The sequence below is a fragment of the Vicia villosa genome, unplaced genomic scaffold (genome assembly GCF_029867415.1).
Source record: "Vicia villosa cultivar HV-30 ecotype Madison, WI unplaced genomic scaffold, Vvil1.0 ctg.002074F_1_1, whole genome shotgun sequence".
NCBI classification, from domain to species: domain Eukaryota; kingdom Viridiplantae; phylum Streptophyta; class Magnoliopsida; order Fabales; family Fabaceae; genus Vicia; species Vicia villosa.
In genome coordinates, this window is record NW_026705829.1 from 313,774 (window position 1) to 321,945 (window position 8,172).

An 8,172-nucleotide genomic window follows, 5' to 3' on the forward strand; every position below is an offset into this window, starting at 1 on the left:
TTATCGGTTTTGCTTCTGCCCGTAATCAAAAGTCGGGCTTAGGGTCTGAATTTTGGAAAACCGACTTTATTTTTTAGTCCGTGGGGACGTTTTACCCTAGCTATGTAAATTTCGTTCAATTCCGACAACTTTCTTTTTTGACGCTTATTTTGATTTGTACCGATTTCGTTTCCGATTTACTTGTACATGCATGGTTTGACGCTCGGAACACTTGTTGATATGTCCGATTTGAAGGGAGGTGCTCTCCGTCAAATCAATATGGAGGAAGGTATCTTTGGTGTTGAATTCATTTCACATATTGCAATAGATGACTTGGAAGAGATTTTTACGCAAGAACAACTAGGCGTCGCTAATATGCACTCGTACATCCGGTAATATTCACTCATCCGATATATTATTTAATTAGTCGAACAATTTATTTACACATTATGTTTATTATGTTTTTTACTCATCCGCTAATATGTTTATAATGTTTTTATTTAAGGTTGTTGCATGACAGAGTGTTGCGCGGGACTGTATTGTCAAACAGATTCCGTTTCGTGTCTTCCGCCCATTGCAGCGGAATGACAATTGCTTCGGAACCGGAATCAGTTAGACAGCGCTTAGTCGATAGATTCATGTCATCCGGCAATACAGAAAGTCTGATTCTTTGGGCGTATAATACCCGACCAGTAGGGTTAGTTTCTCATTCTTGGTTCATTTAATCTTTGTTTCTTTTGCGTAGCAAAATTTTTATATAACCTATTGTTTTAATTTATAGAGCACACTGGTTGTTGCTTGCTATCATCCCGATAAGAGAAGTTGTATATTTTCTGAATTCGGTAGATGGTGAGTGGAGCAATTATCCGGCTATGAAGGAAATTATTGATTTGTAAGTGGGATGTTCTAAATATTCTTGTATATTTATATATTTAATTATTTGTGAGATTGATCTAAATATATGCTTTTATATTTTTGTTAGATCAATACAAACCGAAGTCAACGAGACGCACAGGTATCCCGGACTAAATCAAACAACATTACTTGGATCAAAGTGCAGGTACATTATTTTTCACAATTTTGCTTATAATATTTATGCTACTTGATAAAACAAGACAACTATAATTTCTTATTTGTTTTTCTATGTAGTGTCCGATACATCGGAACAGTTCAGATTGCGGATACTTTGTTTTGAGGTTTATGAAAGAAATCCTTCAAATGAATCAATTAGAGATTCCAATCACGGTATGGATTTATAACTTCATTAGATAACTTCTTATAATTTATTACATTTAATTAAATCATTCATATTATGTTTTTATTCTGTAGTACTTTGACGAATTCCGTGCTGCTTCTTACACGAAACTTAAGTTGGAAGAAATCAAAGAGGAATTGTGTCAATTTTATATTCATCAGCTATTCATGTAGTAGGATTTGTGTCGATTTGAAGAGAATATTATAGTACTCCAGGATATATGGTTACTAACTTTGTTCATATTGTTGCCAATTAATATTTGAAGTATAATATTGTTGATGTTAGAGATTTAGTTTGATTGATATAATGATGTATATATATAATTTTGGATATTATAATGGTATTATATTAGTATATATATAGTCCTACCTATGGTTGAAAATATATTGTCGAAAATATATTACAGGTCGAAAATATTACAGGTTGAAAATATATTACAGGTCGAAAATATTACAGGTCGATCTAGGAGGCTGAAATTATAGGCTGCACTTTAAAATATCTCATTTAGCAACGACAGCGCTTTTAAAAAGCGCTCTTAAAGGTCCACATACGAAAGCGCTTTGTTACAAAAAGCGCTGCCAAAGATTAAAAAAAAGAAGAAAAAAAACGCAACCTTACAAAGCGCTTTTGGAAAAGCGCTCTAGTAGGGGGGGCTACCAGAGCGCTTTTTCCAGCAAAAGCGCTCTTATAGGGGGTCTACCAGAGCGCTTTTTCTAGAAAAAGCGCTCTTATAAGGGGGTCTACCAGAGCGCTTTCTGTAAAAAGCGCTCTTATAGGGGGGTCTACCAGAACGCTTTTTCTGGAAAAATCGCTCTTATAGGGGGGTCTACCAGAGCGCTTTTAAAAGCGCTTTCGTAGCCTACGCCAGCGCTGGCTTTGGCAGCGCTTTAAAGCGCTGTTAAAGGCAAAAAAAAAAGCGCTTTTAAAGCCCACGCGTGTTGTAGTGGTTTTTTTATTTCACATGCATATCCAAAACTTATAAACTCACATGTACTATGTGTTGCACCCCAATTTTTTATCACTGAGATCCCACCATATTCCAAATAATAGGATCATCATTATTATCATTATCATCATGCATATATTATTTGTTAACCAAAAAGTACAAAAATTTGTTGTTTGTTGCTTGTGTCTCAAGACAGGTGACTAATCAGGAAGAGACTGGGCAAATTAGGGTTTTGAGGCCCACAAAGGAATCCAACACTCTCCTATGATTCAAAGTATTCTCTCATCAATATCAAGGCCCAAGGATGCTTCAATACAAGATCAATCACTTCCAAGATCATCAGAGGCCCCAATTAGGGTTTTTGACCTAATTACACTGAAAAGTTGACTTTTAATCAGGACATGGCTCCAAGGATCAAACAATGATTCAAGGGCATCCAAATCAACATTATAATCCATCTATATTATTCATTTGAAGAGGAGACCATGATTCACATGAAAATCACAAAACTGCAGTTCATTTGGAAAAAGTCAACTATGTGGGTCAACCATTGACTTTTGGGAAAAATGGTCAACTATGAACTTTTAAGGATTCAAATCAGCATCATATGATTATTGAAGACATTTGACCAAAGAAAATCAAGAAAATTCATCAAGAATCAAAAAGTCAACAAAAGTCAAAATTAGGGTTTTAACTTTTAAGTGGATTTTGACCTAATTTTGGGAACTCCAAACATGAAAGTTGTAGATCTTAATCAAACAAAAAACTCATCAAATTGAACATTTCTCCAAAAAATGATTATTTTGAGAGATTTGGAATTAAGAAGGTTTATGTTCAAAAAACTTAGAAAATTTCTAAGTGTTTTCACCTAGTTTTTTCTCAACTTCAATGTCTTCTTTCTCCATGATCTCAAAGGAGTTTGAGGAAATTTTTAACCAGTGGATTGAAGTATGTAGAAAGGGCTTTCCAAAGAGACCACTAGCATGAAAATCCATGGCTTGATCAATGAGTTATGGTTTTGTGAACAAGGCACCATGACACTTGAATTTAAGCCATTTTTATGAAGAAAATGAAGAACAAGTTTGAAATTTTGTCCAAATCTGAAAGAATCTTCCAAGTACAAGCACTCTAACTTGTTCAAGGCACCAAACTCAGAAGATTACATATTCTTTTGAGCTATGAACCATGTGTGTTATGCAATATCCAAATTTCATTCCATTTATGTACAAAAGTCACCACTTCCATTCTAGAAAGCATTACTTTTACAAAGTCCACTCTCCCATGTCTCCTCTGCAGCAAAAGCATTCCTAACATCACAAGCAACCTCTCTAAGATCAGATCAAAGCCTCCCAAGCATGCTTAAAGCTATGTACTTTGTTATGGAAAACCAAAATTCTCATTTCTTCACAAATAAGCAAAAGAGTACAACTATCACATGGGAGCTCAAAACTCTGAGATTTTTCACTCCACAAACCCTAATTCTTTCCTATAAATAGAGGCACTTTCCTCTTGAATCAAATGCACCAGAATTCTCCAAGTCACTACCTCACTTGAAATTCTATTTTCTTACCATTTGCACTTTTCTAGTGAATTTGAGTTCTAAGAGTTCTGGGTGTCAACCAAAGGTTTAGACAACTTCTAAACATCATTTAGAAGCTTTTCATACCTTCCTCAACTTCTCAAAGGTCCCCTAACCAAAAATCACTTTTCAACCTCCATTAAAGGTTTATTCAAGGTCATAACCAACCAAAATACAAGCCACACACTTACCAACCAAACAAACACTTCAAATAGCTTCTATTAGTCATATATAAGCTATCCATAACCTCTAAACACTTACCAAAGGCCCTGAACCAAAAATCACTTCTCAAAATTCCATTAAAAGATGAATGTATCTAAGCCCTTGGTTTCAAGCTTTAAGAGATTTTTAGTTGATTTTTCAATATAAAAGACATGTTTTTGAATTAATTTTTAAATAATTAAATATTAAATATTTTTGGTATTTTTTAACATGGTATAAAAATACACAAAATAAATAGATCACACAAAAAAGAACAAGTTAAAAACATTAATTTTCCTATTTTTAACGATTTTTCAAAGATGTGAAGAAAATTAAATAAACAAGTGATAAAATTTTTGAAATGTGGTGACTAAGGCTTGAACCCACGCCCCTTTTATCAAGGGCCAAAACCCTTACCAACCATCCAAGGTGCGTGTTGTGATAAAGGAAGGATCCCAGTTCAATATTGAACAAAGCAAGTGGTGAAAGCTTTTTACCTTGTCTTTTAAATGGTTTAGTATTGTTAAAGTTTTTTACCTTATCTTTTAAATGGTTTAGTATTGTTAAAGCTTAGCCAAACTCTTTTGTTTTTGAAACCTTGGTACTAAGAATAGAATTATTCCCGGTGAGACTATTCTTAGTCCATTGACCTTGTATTTTAAAGTTCAATCCTTTTGTTTTTGAAACCTTGGTATTAAGAGTAGAATTATTCCCGGTGAAACTATTCTTAATCCATTGACCTTGTGTTTTAAAGTTTGGTCCCTTTTTATGTGTATTTTAAAAATTGTTAAGTATTTTAAAGTTTAGCCTTTTAAAACATGTTAGGTATTTTAAAGCTTAATCCTTTTTCAAAATATTTTGTTAAGTATTGTTAAAGCTTAACACCAAAAAGATTTTGGCCACTTTGGCTCTTTTATTTTCCTTTTAAGGGGAACTACAAAAGCTCAAACTTCCCTTTCCTTTAAAAGGGGTATGTTGGCCTAAGATGCGATGTCTTATCGAGCTCACTTTTAAAAACGTTCATTTCCCATCCCCACCCTCTATTTTAAACAAGTTCACATATGTTTTCAAAATGCATGTACAACAAAAACAATAACATTTTCAAAGAGGTTCCCATGGAGTACCATGGATATGAGGGGTGCTTAAAACCTTCCCTTAGTATAGCAAACCCCCTTACCCAAATCTCTGATAAGTTTATTAGTTTTGATTTTAAAAAATTTCTGTGAGTTTTATTCGCTCTTTCTCCCATTCCTTTTGAAAACAATAAAGCACGGTGTCGACTCTGTTTAAAACAAATGAGCTAAGTCTTTCCCATGACTTCATTCTCACTAATTTCACCACTAAACTATGATATATTCTTAAGGGTTAAATATGTTTTTGGTCCCTATAAATATCTCAATTTTGACTTTTAGTCCCTATAATAAATATATTGAATTTTAGTCCTTATGAAATTATATTTGCACTCAGTTTTAATCTATATTAATATTTATCATATAAATATACGTACAATAGTTTAAGAGTTTATATAGTAACATGAAAAGAACTTAATTAGTTTATAAACACTAGGTTAGTTTAAATTAGATTATTCAAAAAAACATATTAACGCAACTTAATTTTCTAGGCTACTATATATTTAGTTGAATTTATATAATCATAAATAATAATAAGTTTTCTAATCTCACTACGCCAAATAAGCTATTTAATAGCACTTTTTTTTTTGTTTTTGATAGCGCTTAAAAGCGCTATTAACCGCGCCGCTATTGTAAACGTTTTTTTGTTTAATAGCACTTCTAAAACGCTATTAAAGTTCCCGTTTTTAATAGCGCTTTTTCTAAAGCGCTATTGAAGTATGCATTTTGCGTGTGTTTTTATGTGATTTTGACAGCACTTTCAAACTAAGTGCTATTAAAGGGCTCATGTTTAATAGCGCTTTCAATAAAAGCGCTAATATATGACCCATGTTTGATAGCACTTTTAAAGAAAGCGCTAATATATGACTCATTTTTTATAGCACTTTCAAAGAAAGCGCTAATATATAACTCACTTTTGATAGCACTTTCAAAGAAAGCGCTAATATATGGTAAACCTTTTTTTATTTGCTGTACATAAAATCATTCTATTAGTGTGCAAATATAAAAAAACCACATTCAATTCAATACCAAGTGACGCTTTTAAGTTACTCAAATATCAAATAACATTTTAAACCAAATCCTCTTATTTATAAATATATCATAACATATATAGAGGGTATTTAGTGTACTTAAAAATAAGAGGGCATTTGCATAGCCAAATTTATAGATACATGCATTCCATCTAAGAGTACTTTAATCCAAATCCCAAAATAACAAGTCATATTCTCTAAATAAAACACCTAAAAAACAAGAAACGACAACAAAACAACACCAAGTAATTCTCCAATTCTTCACTAACCAAAAGCATCAGCCCACAAGTACAATCATTTAGCTGGCAAAATAACCGCTTCTTGTTTTCCTGTATATCATAGAAGAAATATTGATTATGTATTGTACAATAAAAACCAATTCAAGATATATAAAATAATCAAACATTTAATGTGGGTCTAACAAGTCTTGAACGAATTATTTAACCAAACAAAAAGAAATGTGCGAGTAAAAAACTAACCAAACAATTAAAGCCATTCAATTGAATGACGAAGACCAAAAATTTAAATTGGTGTAAGTAACTCCAAAGTTTCAATGCCATTGTTATGAGATTATTGAGTTGTAAACTAAGTTTGCTACTGGAAGCTTTATATTTGAGATAATCAATGGACAGTCACTGTTAACATTTTTATTTATTATACATTGAAGCTTAATTTATTTATTATACGAAGCTTTATACATTGTTGTTTCAATTGCTTCAAGTTTTGCTATGTAAAGCTAATCAATGGACATATGCTAACGTTTTTATTTATTATACAATGGAAGCTTTATACATTGTTGTTTCCATTATCTTCACGTTTTGCTATGTAAAACAGTGAATACATATGTGGAAACTGATATTATAGAGGAATTATTTATATGACAACTCTAATCCAACTGAAAAACCGAAATTGAACATCTAAATCAAACCATCTAAATCAAAACATTTGAACTCTAAATCCATGAGTAATATTTGCTTTGTTTATAAAATATCAGGTCAAGGAAACACTTACCGAAAACATCATCCACCATATAGGTAGCCCAATCCTCCTTGACCGCAGTTAACTTATCATGAGAGTAGGTACGACATTTGTGGTCAGAAAAGTACTTCAAATATAAAAACACCAACAATTAATTGTGATAGAATTAAATAACATTAAGTTACAAAATAATAATAATAATAATTAAAATCACATACATTTGCAGGGATCATAATTTCATTTTCCATGATGACCTCTTTCATAAATCGCATTACAAAATATCCACAATCAATGCCATTAATTTGTCGGGGGTACTGCAAAAAAACATTTTCATAGATTAATTTTACTCTACATAATTGTTTAAAAATAACATTAATTTTGACATACCTTTATTTTTTGTCATGAGATTTTCTTTGACTTGGACACTTTAGGCACTTTAGAATTACTATTAGCACGATAAATTTGCAAAGCGCTAACAAAATGAAATTAACTTCACATGAGTAATTATTATAAATAATAATACATATATAAATGTTAAATTAAAAGAATCTATACTCACTTCTCAAACTTTGTTTTTAAATTTTGATGCTTTGTTGGCTAAATAACAGTTCAATAGTACACATATATATTTAATTAATTGAAAACTTAATATATTTATATGCATACTTACTGCACAAGAAAATGTAAGTAGCTTCATCATTCATTCATCATGTTACAATGTAGAAATCATGAAGTATTTTTTAATGTAATATTTCATATTAGGCCTTATGAATTTACCCATACTAATTATGACTAGTCTTAATTCTAAATACAAATGCATCTCGATCCTTAGAAATTCTTAGTCCAACTTCATAATTGATTCTAAGTAAATTTTGAGTTATAATTAAGCATAAGATCACTAGATTAGATTTAAGGAACAATACCCACCTTAAACTAGTGCTTTAGAGGTTAAAATAAGATTTTTCAAAAAATCTAGGCTCGTGATTTGTACCAAGCAATCTCATGATTTAGATCAAAATCTAAGGAGTGTGTTTTCTAACAGTATGATTCCGAAATGGCCATGATTTATATAA

General features: G+C 31.6%; 2 long non-coding RNA genes across 2 annotated transcripts; one reads left to right on the top strand and one right to left on the bottom strand.

The window, feature by feature from the left end:
• The first annotated feature begins 1,163 nt into the window (after nucleotides 1-1,163).
• LOC131637712 (uncharacterized) lies at nucleotides 1,164-1,518 on the top strand. The gene is made up of 2 exons (XR_009294389.1): nucleotides 1,164-1,224; nucleotides 1,309-1,518. It is a non-coding gene; the product is annotated as an uncharacterized LOC131637712 (long non-coding RNA).
• Nucleotides 1,519-6,187: 4,669 nt separating this feature from the next.
• Nucleotides 6,188-7,415, bottom strand: LOC131637716 (uncharacterized). Its single transcript, XR_009294390.1, has 3 exons — nucleotides 7,318-7,415; nucleotides 7,133-7,226; nucleotides 6,188-6,450 (listed from the first exon to the last, which is right to left on the bottom strand). It is a non-coding gene; the product is annotated as an uncharacterized LOC131637716 (long non-coding RNA).
• Between the last annotated feature and the right edge of the window lie 757 nt (nucleotides 7,416-8,172).